The sequence below is a fragment of the Osmerus mordax genome, chromosome 3 (assembly GCF_038355195.1).
Source record: "Osmerus mordax isolate fOsmMor3 chromosome 3, fOsmMor3.pri, whole genome shotgun sequence".
Taxonomy (NCBI): domain Eukaryota; kingdom Metazoa; phylum Chordata; class Actinopteri; order Osmeriformes; family Osmeridae; genus Osmerus; species Osmerus mordax.
This window is the reverse complement of record NC_090052.1, coordinates 20260946-20282455: the sequence shown is the minus strand read 5'-3', so window position 1 is coordinate 20282455 and position 21510 is coordinate 20260946. Positions and strand designations below refer to the sequence as shown.

Genomic DNA, 21510 nt, shown 5'->3' with positions numbered 1-21510 from the left:
AAGCACTTAAAAGTGTTTATTTTCACTCTTTCAATACTCTTTGGTGCAATGCCTGTGTTTCTGACAAGAGAACTTTCAACACAAGGTCACAGACAAAGATAAACAACCAGGGTTGTTTTTCTAACATTTTTGCTGTACCATCATCACCCGCTACTCTCACAGTGACTAGAGGGAACGTTCATTTAGAATTAAGAAGTCCAGGCAGACAGCTGGATTAGGGAATGCAATTTCCTGTCTCAAGCCTACATGGAGAGGGGAGATGAATTCGAGAAACGGAACATATCCCATTACTTTTCTTACCAGATGGGGAGATACAATGGTACTTACTGAAACATGCATCAAATTAACCCAGCTTCCCCCAACATACAGGTTAGTGAGTCTCCAAACATTAACCCACACTGCATAACTAGCCAACTTAAGACATACAATATTGACAGAGTTGCTCAACAAAACTAATGTTATTATTTGTTTATAATGACTTGCTGCAGAATATGGGCATTTGTTTGGCTGCTGGTATTTCAGATGGCAACTGACAGGTAAAAGTAGCATAACACTAAAAGTAGCCGTCAGTTGCTGTTGTGGATATTTCAGTGTAAAGGGAGAGAGGAAAAGTCCCTCTGAGTAAGATAGAGAAAAAAACATCTGCCTTTCTCATAACACTTTCCTTTTCTTTGAAGGATGACACTGCAGTTGGACTTTATTGCCGTCAGTGACGAAAGCAAAAGATTCAGTGAGAGAGAGTGAGAGAGCGAACGAACAAGGCAGAGATGGAGAGAGAGTGAAAAGGAGTGTGCTGATGTCAGATGAAGTGACTAGAGGGAGCATTTTACTTCATTTTTAAATCACCCACTCCTTCCACTCAGGAGAGACAGCCTTCCACCGACACAAGAACTTCCTGTTAGGGAACTGACACACCACCCACCTACCTACCTCGATTCTCTGCCTAAGACAAAGAGGTTACCACAACTTTCTGTAAACTAACCTGTCTGAGCCAAGTTACTTGTAGCCACAGAACTAAATCACCAAACAGGCAGGACTGCAAGCAACCAGACTGAACCCTGCATTTAGACTCTGCACTGCGGCTGGCTGTACCTTACAACCTCCCCTCCCACACACACACACACACACAGTCCACCACTCTGTTCCTGTACCAGACATCCTGTCACTCAGCCACGCCCCCCCCCCCCCCCCCCCCCCCCCCCCCGCTGCTCCCTGCTGTGCTTCATGACTGGAAGACAGTCCAGTCCAGTGCATTATCACGTCGTCTCTGGGGAGTCAAGTGGCAGAGCGGTTAGGGAAGCGGGCTTGTAATCAGAAGGTTGCCAGTTTGATTCCTGGCCGTGCCAGATGACGTTGTGTCCTTGGGCAAGGCACTTCACCCTACTTGCCTCGGGGGAATGTCCCTGTACTTACTGTAAGTCGCTCTGGATAAGAGCGTCTGCTAAATGACTAAATGTAAATGTCTCTTTCCAAAGTTTATAAATAACCTCTGAAGTAACAGCTGAGTGTCAAATTAAGCTCGGAGCCCATATCCCGAACCTTCAGTCTGCATGGCTGCATCTCCTACCCCCACCAACGGCTTGCTAGGCTGGGCTCACAGGGAGGGGAGGGGGCAGGGAACCCTTCGGTCCAGGGCACAGCATGCGGCTGTGTAATATCCAGATCCCAAGGAGAAAGGGCAAGGGGTGTTCTGTATTTAGGAGGGAGGGAAAAGGGGGGGGGGGTAGTGTGTGTATTGTGTGACCTGACCTCAACTACTTCATTACACCACCACTGCATGCATGCTTACTCAAGTATAATACTGCCAGCAAACATGAGGCATTGACCAAAGTACATCTTGTCAACTCATCAACTTGTCAAAAGATAGGTAGTGCAAACATAGAATGTGGAACTCCACATATTGGAGGCCAAGGCCAATCCCAAGTACGTTCACCATGTAGCCTATAAGACTTTCGACTGCAGTCTGCACCCCTTTTATCTGTACAGCCCTCCAGACAACTAAACACTGGCTACTGTATTATGCTACTGTACTTCCTGTGTAGAACACATGCCCCGCCCCCTTCCTTCTTCATCAGGCTCGAGTCAGGGTTCTGACTTCTGATTTAGGTAGATGGTACATAAAACCATCGACAAGACTCAAACCAGTATCTGAATTGTTCACTACCTGGCTAAGTCAAAGCCATAGGTGATTTGTAGTGAAAGTTGACCATTTCCAGTGATGGATTGTCTTGTGTGCAGTCCCAATCTGGGCGCTGGGCTGGGTGCTCCCAGGAATGATGTCCTGATGACACATGGACTAATCAACTAAGTAAGACCGAAATGGAACTGTGTGAAGATCTGTGAAAGAGAGTTAATGAATTTATTTATTCATTTATTTCACATACATTGAACCAGACAGGAGCACGGCCGCGGGAACAGTGGGGGCTGGGGGTGCTGCAGCCTCCCCTGCTGACAGCACCAGAATTTAAAATGATATAACTTAAAAATCCACCACCGCTGCACCGCCCTGCAACATTAAGCCCCCCCCCCCACCATACCCCTCCCCCCCCAGCACCCCCCTCCCCCCCCCCAGCACCCCCCTGATAAAATATGTTCCCGCGGCTATGGACAGGTTAACGGAGAGCAATAGTTTTGTTTGCCTCCTGCACCGGATCAGAATCTGAATCAGAATGGGTTTTTATTCGCCATGAAAGTTTGCACAGACAAGGAATTTACTTTGGCAGGAGAGCCTACCTAGGCAGCCATTTTCGGCGCCAACTAGAAAGTTACAGCATAACATGAGGAGAGAGGAGGACAGAAAAAGGCAACACCCAGACAATGCTCCTAGAGGAGTACAGTGTGGGAACAGACAAGAACCTCAGCACATAAGCACAACAACATTTACAAAAACACGTGACTTGCAACGGGGAGTGGGGGGGGGTAGACAAGCAGCATCTGGACCTGCAGCCATGGTAGGCGCTGGACACAGACCCGCCAGCCACCCTGGGGAAACAAGCAGGCGAAGGCGTTGGATGGGGGTGGGGGGGTGGTGATATCTGTAGTAGGTGAAAGTTAATGTGTGAGTAGGTCTGGGTTGGCGCCCTCGACCTAGGCCACAATCAGTCCGATTCTCCCTATGCAGATTGTGTTGGCCAGGAGACATCCTTGGTCATGACCCGGGCAGAGACCAAACCACAGATGTCGGTGGGGGGGGGGGGGGGGGGGGGGGGGGGAGGGAGGAGCAAGATAGTCTCGCTTCAGCGCTCTCCAGGGGAGTTGTTTTCCAGCGACGGCCTTGGCCAAGGCCTGTGCTGGTTACGGGGCCGAAAGTGGATAAGATTGGGGTACATTACATTACATTTACATTTAGTCATTTAGCAGACGCTCTTATCCAGAGCGACTTACAGTAAGTACAGGGACATTCCCCCGAGGCAAGTAGGGTGAAGTGCCTTGCCCAAGGACACAACGTCAGTTGGCATGACCGGGAATCAAACTGGCAACCTTCGGATTACTAGCCCGATTCCCTCACCGCTCAGCCACCTGACTCCCCTAGTTGTTTTGACGAGTAGCCGCAACTCAATTTTCACGTCCACCCTTCAGGAAGGTCTCCATGTCCTCCATCTTCCTTTGCAGAGCCGCAAACTTATCCCTGTTGTAATCAATGCTGCGTTGTAAGACGTGAAGGGCTTCAGAGCTATTTAGCTCAACACTGCCACAGGCCTGGAGACACATGACATCATGAAGCAGCAGTCTCGTCTCTGCCTTGGGGGATTGGCCCATCCCCACCTCTGTCAGCTTATGTGTGTGTTTCTCTCAGTCAGGATGCAGTGAGCCACATAACATACACCCCCAGGGCCATCCCAGTGTCATCATCCCATCCTCACATCCTCAAAGGGTTTTATCTGTTCAGTCAGTGTGTGTGTGTGTGTGTGTGTGTGTGTGTGTGTGTGTGTGTGTGTGTGTGTGTGTGTGTGAGGAGGGGGGGGGGGGGGGTATGTGTGGACGCCTGTGTGTGACAGTGTCGATCAGAGCTTTCCAACCCCAATTGTAACTAACCCGATTCAGCTTGTAAACGAGATAATTATGAGAAACAGCTGTGCTAAGTGAGAGTCGTAGGGAAAACCTTAAGGGTGGTAGCTCTCCAGGAACAGGGCTGGATAGCCCTGGCGTAGACCAAGGGTTGGGATAGGAACCAGCTACTGTGGGATGCGGCCACCATCAGATGCTGGCTGGGAAGCCGTGCTGGCGGAGGGATGGAGGGGTAGGGCCCTGGGGAACACAGGCCTGATGCAGCATACAGGAAGGATTAGCAGCATTACAAATCACTTTCATCATGCCTACTCTTGTGAGTTTAACCATGACCTTTCAGGGGGTCATATGATTTCACCCCTTCGGCCTTTCCGCTCACTTCCCTTTTCAACTTTCAAACACAGTGGTGTCCCATGACAATTAATAATGATTGAAAGGTGCTTTGTAGAGTACGTAACGGAAATGTGAACCAAACGAACTGGATGCCCAATACTTGAGGACTCCTCACCGTCTGCAGAGAAAAGGCTATAGAAAAGCCGGAGCCAGGGCCATTACTCCCCCCACTGTTATTATTGTGGACTCCAAGGAGGCCTACTGCTATACTCAATAGAAGTTCCCTTTGAATAGCACTGTCAGACACCCAGAACAAGCCACACACAAACACACACAAAACACTCTCTAAATTGGTGTAAGGGCCGATCCCTTTGTAGTTACACAACAAGCACCACCCCGCCCCGCCCCGCCCCACCTACAGTGCTAGGAGCTCAGAACTGAATTACCTGCTTGCCGTTATTATATGGGCCCAAGGAGGGAGGCAAACACTTGAGACACAATCATAAGATGTACTGTCATCTTGTATAATCAATCCATTGTAGATAATGATACATTCTTGAATGCTGTATTAAATGCCATTTAAATAGTTGAGGATAAGGCAGCATTGTATTGGGTTTTCCAGCCCAAAAGCAGTTGGTGTCGGAGACGCAATAATAGTTTAAACGGATGATTTTCTTTCTACGAACAGACTGCTCTTTTAGTCTTCCATCCTATACAATACTATCAACTACTCCAGAGACTGAGCTGTACTGAAGGCTGCTTTGTGTGTTGTAGAAAATAAAGTTGACAAAGCACTGAGCAGACATTTAAACAAAAAGCCAGAGGGCCAGGGGGTTGGTTAAGATTCTTGTTCATTGATTTTATTGGCCTCTACCTATGGGGGTGGGAACTAACCACACATAATTATATTTTATGCTGCTATAAAAATCCACCTAACAAAATATTTCGAAACCTGCCATTGCAATGAGTATGAGTGGAGGCCAATAAAACTCCTATGACGATACGACGATTCATATCGTCATATTCTCAGTCCTATTCCAGTAACCCTGCACCATAAGGCATGTCTGCAATGTCTGGATTCTGACAGAACGGCCTTAGCTGGAAAAGGTAGGAGAGAAAACGCAGAGGACTGCAGAGAACATGCAGCTTTGAGCGGGCGAACAGAAGACCAAATGTTCTCCACTCCCTCTGCCCTGTCTCCCCCCCTTCTGTGAGGAAGCACCAGTGTCTAGCAATCTGTTACTTCCATGTCACTGACTGGAACATTGGCTGGCTGGGTGGCTGGGAGACTGAGGGCTACAGACTGGAGCCTGACTTACAAGAGGACTAGCACAAAGCCCTATCAATTAGAGAGCTCTGTGTTACAGCAGATGACAGCCCATGGCCTCTAGCCCACAGACCCCTGGCCAGAGAAGGTCAAAGGTATATCTTGTTACGGAACTAAAATAGTCCACAGCCAAATGTATCAAACCTAAATATAACATACTGGTGTGAAAAATGTATTTAATTGAATCTACATGTGGTGAAACCCTGAAAATACATTGACCAGTATTATTGCTAACTCTACAGTACTCTGGCCACATCTGATTTAGGCTATATCTGATTTATATTTCCAGTGAACACCCAAAGTCCTTGGACAATAACAGTTTTTTCAAGCCCTTGATTTGACGTGATACAATGTCGGTAATGACCGTCTCACGGCTGAACAGAGAGGGGAGGGCCGTTCTCTGGTGAGGTGCTTCTCCTTCTGCTCTCCACGATGGTGGAACGACCTCCCCGTCCACCTGCTCATTTTCACATTTTTACATTTTAGTCATTTAGCAGACGCTCTTATCCAGAGCAACTTACAGTAAGTACAGGGACATTCCCCCGAGGCAAGTAGGGTGAAGTGCCTTGCCCAAGGACACAACGTCAGTTGGCATGACCTGGAATAGAACTGGCAACCTTCGGATTACTAGCCCGCTTCCCTGACCGCTCAGCCACCTGACTCCTGCTCACCTCTTCATCCCTAACGTCCATGGCCCGTAGCACAGCCCAGCATTCACTGATGATGTGGAGCAGGATGAATCCCAAAGTATACATCAATGTTTGATTAGCTTAATGTTTCATGCTAACATCTAAGATGTTAGCATGCCTCTGAACCCACTGGAACTTGCTTCACCATGCACAAAGAAGAACATTCAAAGGTTAACTTAATATGAACAAGTATTAACCAAGGTTACTTTATTGTAAATGAAGAAAACGGGTCAGAGGCGTTGATGCTCTAAAATGAAGAGACTATGCAGGAAATGAGACCAAGAACAATTCAAGATGTACGAGTTATGTGGGTCTGCAGAGGACAACGAAGCTTAAGAGTGAACATTGTGCTCCTGTCATCCAGGATTTCTCGAATTGAAGGTCTGAGTCGACTTGAATCGAAGGCCCACACAACAGATGGACAACCTGTATTGGCTAAGTCATGACTTTGCTACAGTGGCGATGACATAGATAACGACAGTGGCCTTTTGCAACCTTGCGGAGGAGTGGGAAAACTATTTTAAGGGAAGGGACCTCTATAGTGTGGGAGGAGGTCAGTTTGGAACCCGAACTGGAGCAAAGGTTCGACATTGAAAATGTCACCAATGAGGCATAAGCAAGAAATGGGAGGGCAAAAGGTTTTACATACATTTACATACATTCCACATGTGCGCGCCTACCTCACACACGACCCCTGTTTTTCACATGGGAGTTGTGATTTTAGCCAGTGCTTTGCAGGGACTGACACACTGTGCCTACGCGGCTGCTCTCCGTGACTCTGACAGCGTGGGTTTTTTCTCTGACCTCGTTGTGCTCAGCTGGTCTGCTAGCCTCAGTAAATCTCCAGCACCTTCCCCTCCCCCATGCCAACAACAGCCCTCTCCTGTCTGCCTGGCTCGGCGCTGCTCTCCTTCTCAGCTCACATAATCCAACCATCTGGCCGGTAGACTAGGACGGGGCCAGGTTAACTGAGGGGAAATCGACTCACAACCCCGGATCTTTCGCTAGGTACTGTTTACAACAGACACACACGCGCGCGCACACACACACACACACACGTACACAAGCTTGAGGAATGTTTGAGATTTTGGTACATGCATGCATGTTTTGCATAGCCTGCATGTCTGGACACGGGACAGAGTTCATTAGGGATCATGTGTGTGTGTGTGTGTGTGTGTGGCTTTATTTCGAGTGACGGACCAGGTGTGTCCAATATGAGGGCAACAGCAGCACCTGGGCTCAACATAGCCGAGGGGGAGTGGCAGCAGCCAGTCTTTCAACTCACTTACACGCCACATTTAGCAGTTTGACACTGGGAGGATACTAATCCACTGTGTTTTGCGCTGCTACACCAGAGCCATAGAAGATTTTCAGGGCAGAAGAGGGTCAACCCCCCCCCCCCCCCCCCCTCTTCCCCCCCTCCAAAATATATCCAGGCTTAATACTCACTTCCATCCACCATCCTTCATTTATCCGTGTGGCCTCATCTGATCCCTTTCATTAGAAAACAAGAGCCGGAATGAAGTAGAGAGGAGGATGGTGGGAACATCATTTTAGACACAGAGTTCATGTGCGTGTGTGTGTGTGAGGTCGGCATTATGTTGTATAATCGCAAGGCTCAGGGAGGGTGTTAAATGTGGACATGGTCTGAGGCTCAAGCCGGCCAGAAGAACGCCAGTCAGCTGGAGGGAGGCCACGCTGGCTCTCTGCCCCGAGCCATCTTCAGCTTCCTCACCGCATGCCCCAGACATGAGGAAGACATTTACATTTAGCAGACGCTCTTATCCAGAGCGACTTACAGTAAGTACAGGGACATTCCCCCGAGGCAAAGTAGGGTGAAGTGCCTTGCCCAAGGACACAACGTCATTTGACACGGCCGGGAATCGAACTGGCAACCTTTAGATTACTAGCCCGACTCCCTAACCGCTCAGCCACCTGACTCCCAAGAACAAGAGCCTGAGCTCTACTCAACCACCTGGTCTACCGGTGTAAGGCCCATTGTCAGGTCGACTTTGTCGATTCCCATCTGCACACATTCTTACCGTCCTATCCTATCAGGCCTACAGGCCCCGCCTCACTGCGCCAGACCACAGCCTAAAGGCTCCGCCTCACTGTAAACAAACCGTTCATATGCATAACAAATCCTGGAGTAATAATCCGGTGGGGAGAAGATGGGCTAGTTGAAGGGGAACAAAAAATATTAATCATCCAACAAGAGGCTTACCCTTCATATGGCTTAGGAAATAACAGTACAGATGAAACTATCCAATAGACAGAAGTTAAATGTTTTTTGTCTACCTACCCAAACACCCTTTCTTTACGGCCAGTGCAGCTTCTGTGACTGAGCTGTTGTCAGGAACAGAAAAACACATGGCATCAGTGTCTAGCCGAAACACTAATGACAACTACTCTGTCGTTTGTGTTTGTGTGTGGGGGATTTGGAATCCTCTCCTCCTTTCCAAATCCCTTCAGGAGGGGACAGGAGCCCCCCCCCATGCAGGAGGATGTAAGTCTGCCTACATCTCTCACTGCAGACCTCCCCTGGTTGGATACCAGAGCTCTCAACAAGATGGAAGCGGTATTACAAATAAACAGGACAATAACCACTCTTTAAAATAACTACAGTGAATCCTGTTCTGTGTAACTGAGACACACTTTCAAAATATTTTCATGATTTCCATAAATTATGAAAACATTTATGTGGAGAGTGTAACGTTTATCCAAGTTCGCTGAGTTGCACTGAGTAGAGGATTCTGGAGAATTCCACAGCCTCTTACAGAGACCATCACACAGCACGGCAGATCCGAAACAGTGTTCAGAAGCAACAGGCTACTTTCATTTATTCATATTCATGTAATAACAAATATTTCTGCAACACCACAAGAAGTCAGGTGGCCCACCAAGACTTGGTCTAATGGTCAGCTTTAGGGTGTGCAGTTTGTGTTGGACGTCAGAGTTCCACCCATGCTTAGTCATCAAGGCATGACCTCACATGTACTGTGCAGTGACTCTAAACCAATTTTACCCAGCTGTCACACATTAGCTCTTAGATGGCTTGGAGGTTAACGCCTTCTTAGTTAAAAATTGTTAATGAATACATTTTAATTGCTGTACATCTTCAGCCTATTCTTTTCACTAAAGTTTAGAAAATATATCATAGAAAAATGAAATATATACAGTAAATACAGTACCAGTCAAAAGTTTTGACACATTTTCCCTTGAAGATGTGTCCAAACGTTTGACTCGCACCAAAGGTTTGGACACATTTTCCCATTCAATTGAGTGGGAAGGATACATTGTATGTATATAACAGTGTACATATACATGATATACAGTACACTGTATACACTACTGTTTGTTTATTGTGTTGGGTTTATGTGAACCACCTTAACTTTCCTCATCTAATCGTAGCACAATGTCGCCTGATTGGTTTGGTTTGGCCTCTGAGGATTGTGACTTTCCATCTCTTAGTTGGGTCCACACTTATAGCCTTACCAGAGTCACCCAGAGAGATCACATTGGACAGTCATCCTGGCAAAGCCTCTTAAAATGTAGGGGGACTAGGCTTCTTAGTCATGTTGTTTTATCTCCATTAAAACCAAGCCAGCAAACTCCCACCTAACAAGTGAAAAAGCACGCTGCCCTCCATGCCCGAGTGGCCAGCCTTCCATCTCAGACTATGGGGTAGGGAGGGGCCTTGCAGGGGTCACAGCCCAGCCCAGCTAGGGCAGACAGACAAGACGGATCTACAGACCAGGACTGACAGCTGGTGACCTAGAAATGAAATCAGAAGTTCAGTCAAGACAGCTGTTAGAGGCAAATGCAAAAACACAGCCCCCTTAAGAGAAGAATGTCAGGGGCCACAAGCATCCAGGGGCTCCCTGTGCCTCACGCAGGAGGTCAGAATCAAGGAACGCTGATCAGGCAAATTGGTTACATAACCAGCAAATTCCCATCAACATACAACACGGTCCGGTTGTAATCGTATCAACTCTCTCTTCAAGGTTAACTGGGAGCAATTCTCTAACTGAAGTCTGATTTCCTCCAACACAGACTCAATTACACAAGACTATGAGAACAAACTGAAAGGAATACATGAGAGCAGTCAACAGAAGTTCAGAGATTTTCTTCTTTGCAAGCAGGGTCTGCAAAACACTCAAGAGATACACAGCTCACATGAAAAGAAAACCCTTCTGTCATTCCACATTTAAAGTAGACTATACTCCATCAGCTCACGGACTAGTAAAACAATCCCACACTGTATTGATCCAGAGTTGACAAGGCCCATTAGTAGCTTTGTCAATATGACATAGAGGATCTGTCTACTACACACCAGCTTTCAGCAGGCTGACAGTGAACAGACTGAACAGATAGATACTCTGGTTTTAGTGGCATGAAGCAGTTTCACCATCCAGAGCGCTTTTTTTCTACAACCATCCTGTTTCATTAAAGCTGTGCACACTTACTGTCCAGCTTAGCCATGAAAACTAAACCTAATTACTGACAATGATTTGTGTTTTATGAGCTGTTGATTTACGATAATGATAGGCAGTTCTAGCGTGGGTGTCTGAGCGGAGAGTCAAAAGGGCAGCAATATCTGCGATGAATGGTTATCACCTGCTGAGAGAAGAGTAGTACTGTACATGCATTAGCGACTTTTGTCATTTTGTTTACTATATTTAATTTGCTAACCAACAGAATATCCCTTACAAGAACAAGTCCTTTTATCTTTTGTGAAACTGCATTAAAACTTATCTGATTGGCTGTCGTCGCTGTGGCTTCCTGTACATGCTCCAATGACACAGAGCACATCAGACCTGCAAGCCATGATTGTTAACGTTTGTTCAAGTTCACTGTCACCTCTATGCTTCACTTGCTGCACCAGCGATTAGTGAATCAGATCTCATTGTACCTCAATGGTGGAATACCACAGTAAACACTAACTTTCAAAAGCACCTCATTATATCCAGTATACTACATTTACATTTAGCTCTTATCCAGAGCGACTTACAGTAAGTACCGGGACATTCCCCACAGGCAAGTAGGGTGAAATGCCTCGCCCAAGGACACGTCATTTTGCACGGCCAAGAATCGAACCGGCAACCTTCTGATTAATATCCCGATTCCCTAACCACTCAGCCATCTGACCCCCTGCAGTAAAAAGTTTCAGTGGTCACTACTCCATTCATCCAAGTCTCCATGTCTCTCTACCCTGCCGTTCTCCTGCAGCCCTGCAGTCTGTCTCCTCTCCCATATCCACCCTCCCCCCCCCCCCCTCTGCTCCAGATCAACACCCCTGTAAACACCTACGCTGGCAGCTTTTGAGAGATCTGCCCTTTGACCTTTACAGCTTGCACTGGTCGGAGGTCAGATAGCGGCGGTTTCCCCACACAGGACCTAACATGACAGAACCATGTACCGCTCCTCGCCCTCTTCTCTCTGTGTGCTTAGTGAAGGTGTCGACCGGGGACGAATTAGACCTCTGCAACTGGAGGACGTGCTCTCAAGTGTCTCCCTGCCAAGCATGCCACTGTAGCGTGGCATGACGTGTAGCCCTCGGTGAGGACATGGGAGTTTTGTGTCACAGAGCTTGACTTTGCAGAGCTGTGGGATTTGGTGAGTAGCACTGATGTCGAATAAGAAACGGCGAGCGTCAGACTCCACAGTCACCTTGTGTTGCCATGGCCTTGCTGGCTAACCAGGCTATGCCAAATTCCAGAGGAGACACATAAATACTGCAAGGCTCTGTCAATGGTGAAAAGGCATGTGATGTTTTAGCAATGCATCAAAAGGTAGTAGGTACTGCATAGTGTATCCGCCGATACAGCAATGCTACTGAAAGTAACATCAACAGACATAAAGCAGCTCTACAGGATTTTGCCCTTTCTCAAGGAATTGCACATACTTCCCTTTATGTGACTGGCAAAAAGGGTCCTTTCACCACAGTTTTGGGGCTTATAAATGTCACAATTTAGCTGTGTGTGTGTGCACGTGTGTGTGGGTGGGTGTTTGTGTGGGTGTGTTTGTGCATGTGCACGTGTGGGCGCTATGCATGCGTATGTTTGTGTGTGTGCATTTCAGTGGCGTTCCGGAGAATTTCCGAGGCAAATGATCGTCTATCCACAACCAGAGGGCCAAGAGCCACCTGAGACCCAGGGACTTCTCCACCACGGGCCAAGAAAAACCATGGATCTTGAACTAACTGGAAGGTCAATGTTATGGCACTGCAAACATAATGCTAAAGGCAACAAACTGAAAAGGATGACCTGGATAATCAGAGAAATAAAGACATGCATAGTTAACTTAACCCTGAAGTGGGTTTCCTTCTTAAACAAGATTCTGAAGCACCACATTCTATACAGTACAAACTGAAGTGGGGCATGTTCTCTCACACTGTACATACTATAGTAGTAGTAGTAGATATCATGACAGGAAACCAGTGTCACCTTAACACGAGACATAACGTATACATCTACACACATTTGTCCGTTACAGGTCATTTTGATTTACTATTGGTCACTGTTGTCATTCAACTGAACAAATCGATCCTCAGCAATTTTAAGCTTTCTTTGTGTTGATTGAACACCTGATTCAATTACCTTCGTCTCTGTCCATGTCAATTTGGACACATCTCTTGATCCCAACAATGTTTTCCTATCATGTTCTTTTTTCATCTGTCTCACCACTGTCTGTCTAGCCTTATGTCTGTATTGGATTTATAACAGGCTTGTATTGACCATTATCTGTCAGGACAAAACTGCCCCAGAGACAAGTATAATGAAGACTTCGGTTTGTTGATAAACCACCTCTCAGACTATTTGTCACTGCATACATTCCAGTACAGAGATGTACAGCATATTTGAGTTTGCGATGGTTAATTTAGCATTCCAGTGTGGCCATATTGTCAGCGCTTAACTAATCCAAGCAGACAACACTTTTACTGAGGTTTTGACAGGAGAACGTTACTTCTGTTCTCCTGTCATCTATCTAGAAAGGAGCACACATACTGTAGCTATCAGTGTCTGTATAACAGCTGGTATGGGGACCTGAATACCATGGCCCCTGACAATGTGAAGTAGACTGTTTAATCCCCCTTACATATCTCTCCATCCTTGTCTCTTTGTCTTTATTTCTCTTCTCCGCCAGTTGCCTGTCCCCCCCATCTTTTCACATACATATTTAACTGTACATTTGTTATTTACAACTTGCATGGCTCACTGCACCCCCTCTCCTACCCAGATCCCCACCAACAGACATACCAAACACTACTTTCTGGGTTATCAGACACTTTTCTGTGTTTAATCATTCATACTGTATCTTTAACTGCTTGCCAAAAGATGGCATTGAGACATCAATGTAATGCAAGTACTTTGAATCAATATTTGATTGTATAGCATCTAAAACCGGCTTTTCAAATGTGATATCAACTCCAAACCAGAGGCTAGAGAGCTGCACCGAGGGACACGGGTAAAGCAGGAGGTATTGTACAGACTAAGCTTGCTAAACAGGAGCTGCCTGCAGCAACCATGATTTAAGTGGATCAATAGCCTCACAGTACCACAAATCCTCACAGCCACTTCACATCAGACTTTCTCTATGCCTGCACTGCTATCACACGACAGATAGGTAAAAACAAGGGATTAATGCAAAGAAAGACACGGCAGAGGAAAAGTCATGAGCTAAATCGGGTTAATTAGAACTCTGACTTAGTTTAAGCTAAGCTAAGCCATCAACATAGGAGGGAGAGAGCAAGGAGATCAATAAGATCTCCAATGAATCAGGTGAAGTGATAGAGGGCCAGAGGTTTACTAGGCGAAGAGGCTTAGACCTAGACAATCATCTTTGCGACCAAATCATGTACAAACAGCAGATTACGAGGCACACCACAATGAAAAAGAAACAATTACAAAAAAAGCTTATTTTTCACATTTTAATCATAATCTTATTTCTGGCATCATTTATTATTAATCTGCCAGACATTTCTAAATATTTCCCCCTACGCAGACATTAGGAAGCAGGCATGACCCACATTTAGACAGAGAAAAACATACAAAGAGTGTCAGGTGGCTGAGCGGTGAGGGAATCGGGCTGGTAATCCGAAGGTTGCCAGTTCGATTCCCGGTCATGCCAACTGACGCTGTGTCCTTGGGCAAGACTTCACCCTACTTGCCTCGGGGGAATGTCCCTGTACTTACTGTAAGTCGCTCTGGATAAGAGCGTCTGCTAAATGACTAAATGTAAATGTAAAGAAACACACACACAAACTCAGGAGTGTATGGCTGAAGTGGAGACGGGTAATCCTAGCATGTATGCGAGTGTGTACGTGTACAAGTTTGTGTGGCCCTGATACGCTAACATTCAACTTGTGTTACCGTGTATCTAAAGAAATCTGATGGTGATCTCATTTCCCTTTCTCTCTCACTGTCACCATTTCCTCTGTTTCTCTTTCAATCTCTTTCTGTCTTTCCACCCAGTCTGTTTCTCTCTGTCTCTCTGACTCTCTGTCTCTCTCTCTCTGCAGCTCATATGTTTTAAATGCCAGCCATTTCCAAATTTGATGAGCTGCCACTGCAGTTCCTTGGCTGTAAGCTTGTAATAGTTTTGAATGTGACTGTGGCTACTTTATCACCTCTCGCCTACACCTTTCTGAAGCAGGAATATGTTTTACTACCAAAATGATGGTGATTCTTCATGACCAATACCAAATCTAACTTGTGTCCATGTATCCAAAAGGAGTGTTTCTAAACACCAAACTACAGAGTACTCCAAATGCAGACCAGTCAATAAGCCACCTAGGTGATACCATGCAGAACCTGAGGAGTCAGAAGAGGGCTGAATGTCAGTTGAACATTTCTTACGGGACTGCAGGAGTCATGGTGTTGCTGACCTTTGAGTGAACCACTTCCAGGCAAAGAAGCAATCTGACCTAGGGGAAATGACTGGTCCAAGATTGAGATTCAATCGTATCACAACTGACTATAAATGTCCTTTTAGGAGTGAACTGCCACACCTGTTTTTTAGAGTGTGAACGAAAGCTCAGCTCAGATTTCTTCTGGTGTTAAAAAGAACCGAGACAAACTCTGTCCGCAATGTACAGTATACTGTCAAATAAATACAATCTATAAAAATGATCCCATTTTTTTCCTAATTGCTATTGACCAATATCGAATAATAAAAAATAAAAAAGATTCCGTTTGTTATTGTGCTAACTGAAGAAAAGCTCAGGTGGTTGCAGAATGTCACAGTCTTGGAGATACACTTGACTGTATGAATAAGGATATATTAAAATGTAAAAACAAAACAAAATACAATTAGAGACCTCTTTATTGCACCTTTCACATGAAACAGGTTATACAGGTAAAACAAGTTGGATGCTAGCCTGAATGGGGCCACAGAGGTAGACAATTCAGGCAATTCCATCCATGTCAGACCATTTTAGCTTGTGAACATGGACTATGACTGTGAGATCAGGGGCATTTTTGTTCACAGTACACTTGTACACTCAGCAGTCACAATAAAACCTGATTTTAATGTATCTGTGGACAAAAAACAGTGGCTATTAAATAATGTCTCAGTGCTAACTCTGACCCAACTGAAACTGTTAAAGCTTCTCTCAATTCAGGCTTTTTTGCCAAAACGCACAGCCTTAGAAATGCCTGATAACACTATAATTACTATTAAGAAGTTTTACTCACTATGCCACAGTATTTTAAGGCCAGGCTCTTGTTGCGAACGGAGTATTAGTGTACTGTTAAAAAAGCTGTGGAAAAATTAGACAACAAAAATTTTACTTTTAATTTCCACCTGAGTCATTCACTTTACATTAAAATTAGGTCATTAGACACCCAATCACACATACACACCTACACACCCATAATTTGAGCTTTGCCCTGTCATTTGGTTGAGACCTTTCCCTCGAAAGCACTGGCTATTTCGCTTGTGTTTCAGAGATAATGCCCAGAGGATTTATCATATGTGGACGTCTTAGCGTCTGTAATGCAATACAGGCCTATCCTCTCTTCCGACTCACTCACTATTAGCTAAAGGGAAGGTGTGAAGGAAGATGGACACGCCAGGGGCAAATGAAGAGGCGTGCTTCATGGAAATGTCCAAGAGGTTCGACTGGGGTCATAAGGGTTTGAACTCACAAAAAAGGAACAAGTGCACATGTGAATGATGCTGCCGGCATATGAAACCCAAGCAAACATTTTAAATGGCTAATAAACACCTTGTTCAAACACAACTGACAAGGTTTAAACAGTGCTACAGAGTTCAAGCACAAATAATGCTCCATAGATCAGTAGAAGGGTATGTTTGGAGTGTGTACAGTATGACTGTGGAGCCTGAGAGCTTCTGATCATGTGACTGGATTAGCATAAGACCAACGGTAAGGGGGTGGGGTCAGTGTGCCTGTGTCACTACATGCTTCCTGATCCCCTACTCTATTCTAATGACTGACTCAGACTCGCAAAGTCATGCCCTGCCTGTTCCCATCCCTAACTTTTTTTACAAGTGCTTATTGCTGTGTCACACAACTTAGACAAGGGAGATGAATACAGAAGGACAACAGGTCTACTGACAGAACCAAACACTGCAACATGACCCACACATAGCACAGACACTTTCGGGGAGTGTTTCTGTTGTGATAATGCAGTGTAATCTACTTTTGATATATCAACAGCAGTATTGGGAAGGATTTCTTCATAACCCAAATATTTCTCCATTAGATATAAAAACACAGATACACAGAATGTAATGAATTATTTCAAGATGTCATCATCATCAGAGTATGAATAACAAAAGTATAAAAAATTACCAATATATTTGTATTAATTTCCAAAGGTTTACAGTTCAGAAAAGCTTAGAGACCTTCCACAATTGACACTTACCCTTTTTACAGTAGGTAATTAGATGGAAGTTGCACTCTTTATAATCCCTGTTGACTACTACACTTGTTACTACAGTCCTCCTCCTTCCCAACCTCCACCATGAGATTACTCTCCACTCCAGACACTATTGATTGAACAAAATTAATCTAGGAACCTTCTCTCAGATCTACGTCACACAAGAGTCTTTAACTACGCACTAAATTGCGTCTGCATATCTGTATGAAAAAAACAGTAACTAATCATCAACCATCCAGTAATCCATATTTTAAACCCATCACATTTACCAATCCAACAACTCTTCACCATGTCCCAGTCGCTCAGCCCCCTGTGGTCATGCTGGCAGCAGTGAGAGTGGAGACGTGTGGGATCCAAGATCAACACATTTACATTTAGCAGACGCTCTTATCCAGAGCGACTTACAGTAAGTACTGGGACATTCCCCCCGAGGCAAGTAGGGTGAAGTGCCTTGCCCAAGGACACAACGTAGTTTTGCACAGCCGGGAATCGAACCAGTAACCTTCGGATTACTAGCCCGACTCCCTAACCACTCAGCCACCTGACTCCCCAACACATGGGCATGCTGTGGACACATGGCACGGCAGCGGACACAAGCCTTAAAGCATAGGGTGTCCCTGTCCCAACCCCTGCTCCTTCACTCTCTGTGTCAGTGTGACGATCGACTGGGACAACTTGTGCAAGCGAATGCATGTCACCGGAATGCCACTGGACTGCCAAATACTCTTTTTGCGTTAGCACCAGTGGACACAGCAGTTTCATTTTAATTGACTGTAGACTTTCGGCTGCAGGGCTAAAATCAGCAAGTCACAAGGGTTAAGAACACAATAGATTATGGATTATCCTTGACTGTTTGTTTAACACTTGTTTTAAAACAGGATCCTCAGATGAGAGAGGGGACACAATTATAAGTAAAGGCAGAAAACATGTAAACATTGAGATAAAAACAGATATGAGAAAGATGTGTGGAGAACAATACCTGTATGTCACATTCACACAAGCAAACCCAAAGCACTTAAAATAGGTAGACAATGTATGATGAGGTGTGATGACTGTTCAATTCGACCAATGCTACAATGATGAGCAGGCCAAACAGTCAATTATGAAGATATTATGATCAAGGCTCTAATGCAAGCAATAACATAGCATCAGTCATCTACCTTCTGCCAATGTATCTACTAATAGCGGTTTAATCATGGTTTGGTGACTTCAAAGGGGTTATTAGTTTTCACTTTACCTCTTACATGAAAGATGCACACCCACCGATGAGGTGAGATGAGGTGCAGTAATTACTTTCTTTATCTGAGTTTATGGATATGAACATCAATGTCATCACTTATTGGGGTTAACAACCCACATGCAAAGAAACTTTTTCCGTGTAGTGACATCAAAGCTCTGTGACATTTTAAACACGCAAGGAAGCGGGAAGACTAACGTTTCAGAGATATTTCATTTATCCAAAACCTTGCTGTGGGGGGCGACCCTTGTTAGTTGCAGACAGCAATTAGTGGCAACCTTTTAGTCTACAATGTTCCTACAACCAATATGAGTCAGTCTGCAAATAGAGATGCCTATGCTGCCTGTCGTATAACGGATACTAATCATGAATACAGCGATGCAGACTGTGACACCTAAAGACAGATGGACGTGTTCATGTTCTCATTGACACGAATACGTTGTTAGAACAGACAACATTCAGTATTTTTTTCATGCTCCAAAGCTGCAAAATTGACAGAGTAAATAGAATAAATTAAACAATTACAGGGTTCTATGCAGTACATAAAACAATTGCAATTTGGAAGAAATTGTGTCACGTTAACAAAATTAAATTAGCTGATACTGGGATGACACATTGTTTTTTTCTAGTGAAGTATCAATTAAAATATCGAGCCTAACTAACAGGACGGCGACCCTGCGGAACTGCCACAAAAATGTTTCTGCTTGCACAATTTTTGTTAATAAATACATGACAAATCAATTATTAATCTGTCTTTAATGCATTTCATACCTTATTTATTTAACATTAACCAACATTTGGAGATGTAACTTTCACCTGTTAACTTTTTCAGTTAAAGGCAACAGTCTGTATGCCTATGCATCTCTGCACTGACCAAGCTTGTCGTTGCCTATTGCAAATAATAACAATTTCTTAATTTATAAGTCAAGATCAACTGAGTCTAAAAGTGAATTGAGCAGTGAATAGCAAGAGGTGCTTGGTTGACAAGCGAGGATTACAGTTGACTCGTGCAGCCTGTTGATTCAATGGGCTTCAAGAAAAAGGCGAAATACATACCAATGACAAAGTCATCAATAAACAGGACTGACAATAACTGACAAAATAAACTACTATATATGAGGTTTAAAGGTTAAAGCTCAACCATAGAAGTAGAGGTTGGAAAGCGAACCGCTGCCGCACAACCCTGAGCATAGTTTGTTTACAGAGCGCTGTCAGAACATTCTTTAGCAATAGAAACCATCAGCACAAATGGGACTCCTCCAAAACATTAAATAAGCATTCAGCCTACCTTGTTGAAATGAAGAACTGTGTTGTCTTTTTTAGATAAAAGTGAAGGAAAGCTCCGTAATTTAAACGACCTAGAAATACAACCTCTCTCCGATCTCCAGTTAGTATTAGTAACAGTTCGCTACGCAGTTATCTCTCGCTCTCTCTATGTCTCTCTCTCTCTCTCTGTCTCTCTCTCTTCCACCCTTGCTGTAGCTCGCTCCGCGCTCGCTCGTTCGCTCCGTATACCAACCGCCCACTTCCGGCGCTGTCTGTAGATGTAGGTGAAGTTAGTATGCTTTTTATTTAGAATGGATCGCAGAAAAATCTAATTCAATACCTTTCGTATTGTAAAACAACGATAGCCTACTTTTGATGACAAGAATGTACAGATTTTTTAAATATTACAAAACAATATAAAACTAGCTAACCATTATTTAAATGTATAGCCAGGCCTATATGTATGGAATTATTCATATATTTTAGATTAATTAATTTGACCAATGGTATAACAGTATAATGGGTATGTTGTTTTGTTGTCGTTGTTTTTTTTGTTTTTATGTCCATTAAATTTAGGAATACAATAGTTTGTCTACAGCCAATGAATCTATTAAGCAGAGATAACATCCTAGCTGTTCCCTGGAAACAAGGTTGTATTTTTTGACCATCAACCCTCTTCCAGTCATATGTCCAAGAAAGCGTATGAACGGCCCCAAGCCATTCATAGAGGCCTAGACTTATTTCATGTTCATAAAAGCCTTATTGTTTAAGTAATTGACTGTATGAAAATAAACAGGCGAATCCACACAGGAAATTCGACCACATCCATCAAATGATTGACTTTTGTGAGCATTCTTTAAATATTAAATATATCTTGTTGTGGTGGACCATAGCGACATACGGTGGTGAATAAGTTGTATTGTCTCTGCACAGCAGACTGATCACGGAGCAAGTTCATCCTGGGAAAAGCCGAGACAAGTTAAAGATCTGCAAATTGCTTCAGGAATGAGCGACAAATAATACATGCAGTATCAACATAGAAGAAAAACAATGTCAGTAAGCATTAGAAAACAGTAAGAGTAGAAGAAAATGAGAGACAAATATCAATGTGAAATTGAGCAAGATAACTGGGGAGAGGGAACGAATGGGGGTGGCTTCATTTGATTGATATTCCATAATGACATAATGATCAGGCAAAGAAATATACATTATTCATGATGCAGTATCTCCAGTCTCATGTCCATTCTCCACTTGCAGTGGCTCACTGCTGTCACCAAACACCCTGAAAGGTGTCAGGATCAGGAAGAAGAGGATTCAGGATAAACAGTCAACTGTCGCAACCCAACAACTGAGAAGCAGAAAACCAACTCCTCCCAGATGGTTCAGAGGAGTGAACCATCGCCTCCATTTTTACCTGCTTCTGTAAATTCTTACAGCAATGGGCCTACTCACACACACACACACACACACACAGGGCACCTACGCACACACACACACACGACACCTACGCACACACACACACAGCCCCATGTATCATGCCACCTTATTGCACTCCGTTGAAGCTGAATCCATTCTCCAAACTGATTGGCCTCCAGCCAGGCTGGAGGGTGACAGTTACTTCCTAAAAGAGCCCAGTCAGCAGCTGCTGATGGTAAAAGCTGTGCATTTCCACACCCCCTCATCTTCTCAAGCCTGGCAGGACAGCATGTGTGTGGGGTGTAAATATTGTAAGGAGGAAGAAGGGAA

The 21510-nt window shown here is 44.6% G+C and overlaps 1 protein-coding gene across 1 annotated transcript in view; it reads right to left on the bottom strand.

Moving 5' to 3' along the window:
• Nucleotides 1–19910, bottom strand: part of plcl5 (phospholipase C like 5) — a 96701-nt gene extending 76791 nt beyond the window's left edge. The window contains 1 exon segment of the mRNA XM_067232742.1: nt 19787–19910. The gene's annotated coding sequence lies outside the window, so the exon portion shown is untranslated.
• Nucleotides 19911–21510: the final 1600 nt, after the last annotated feature.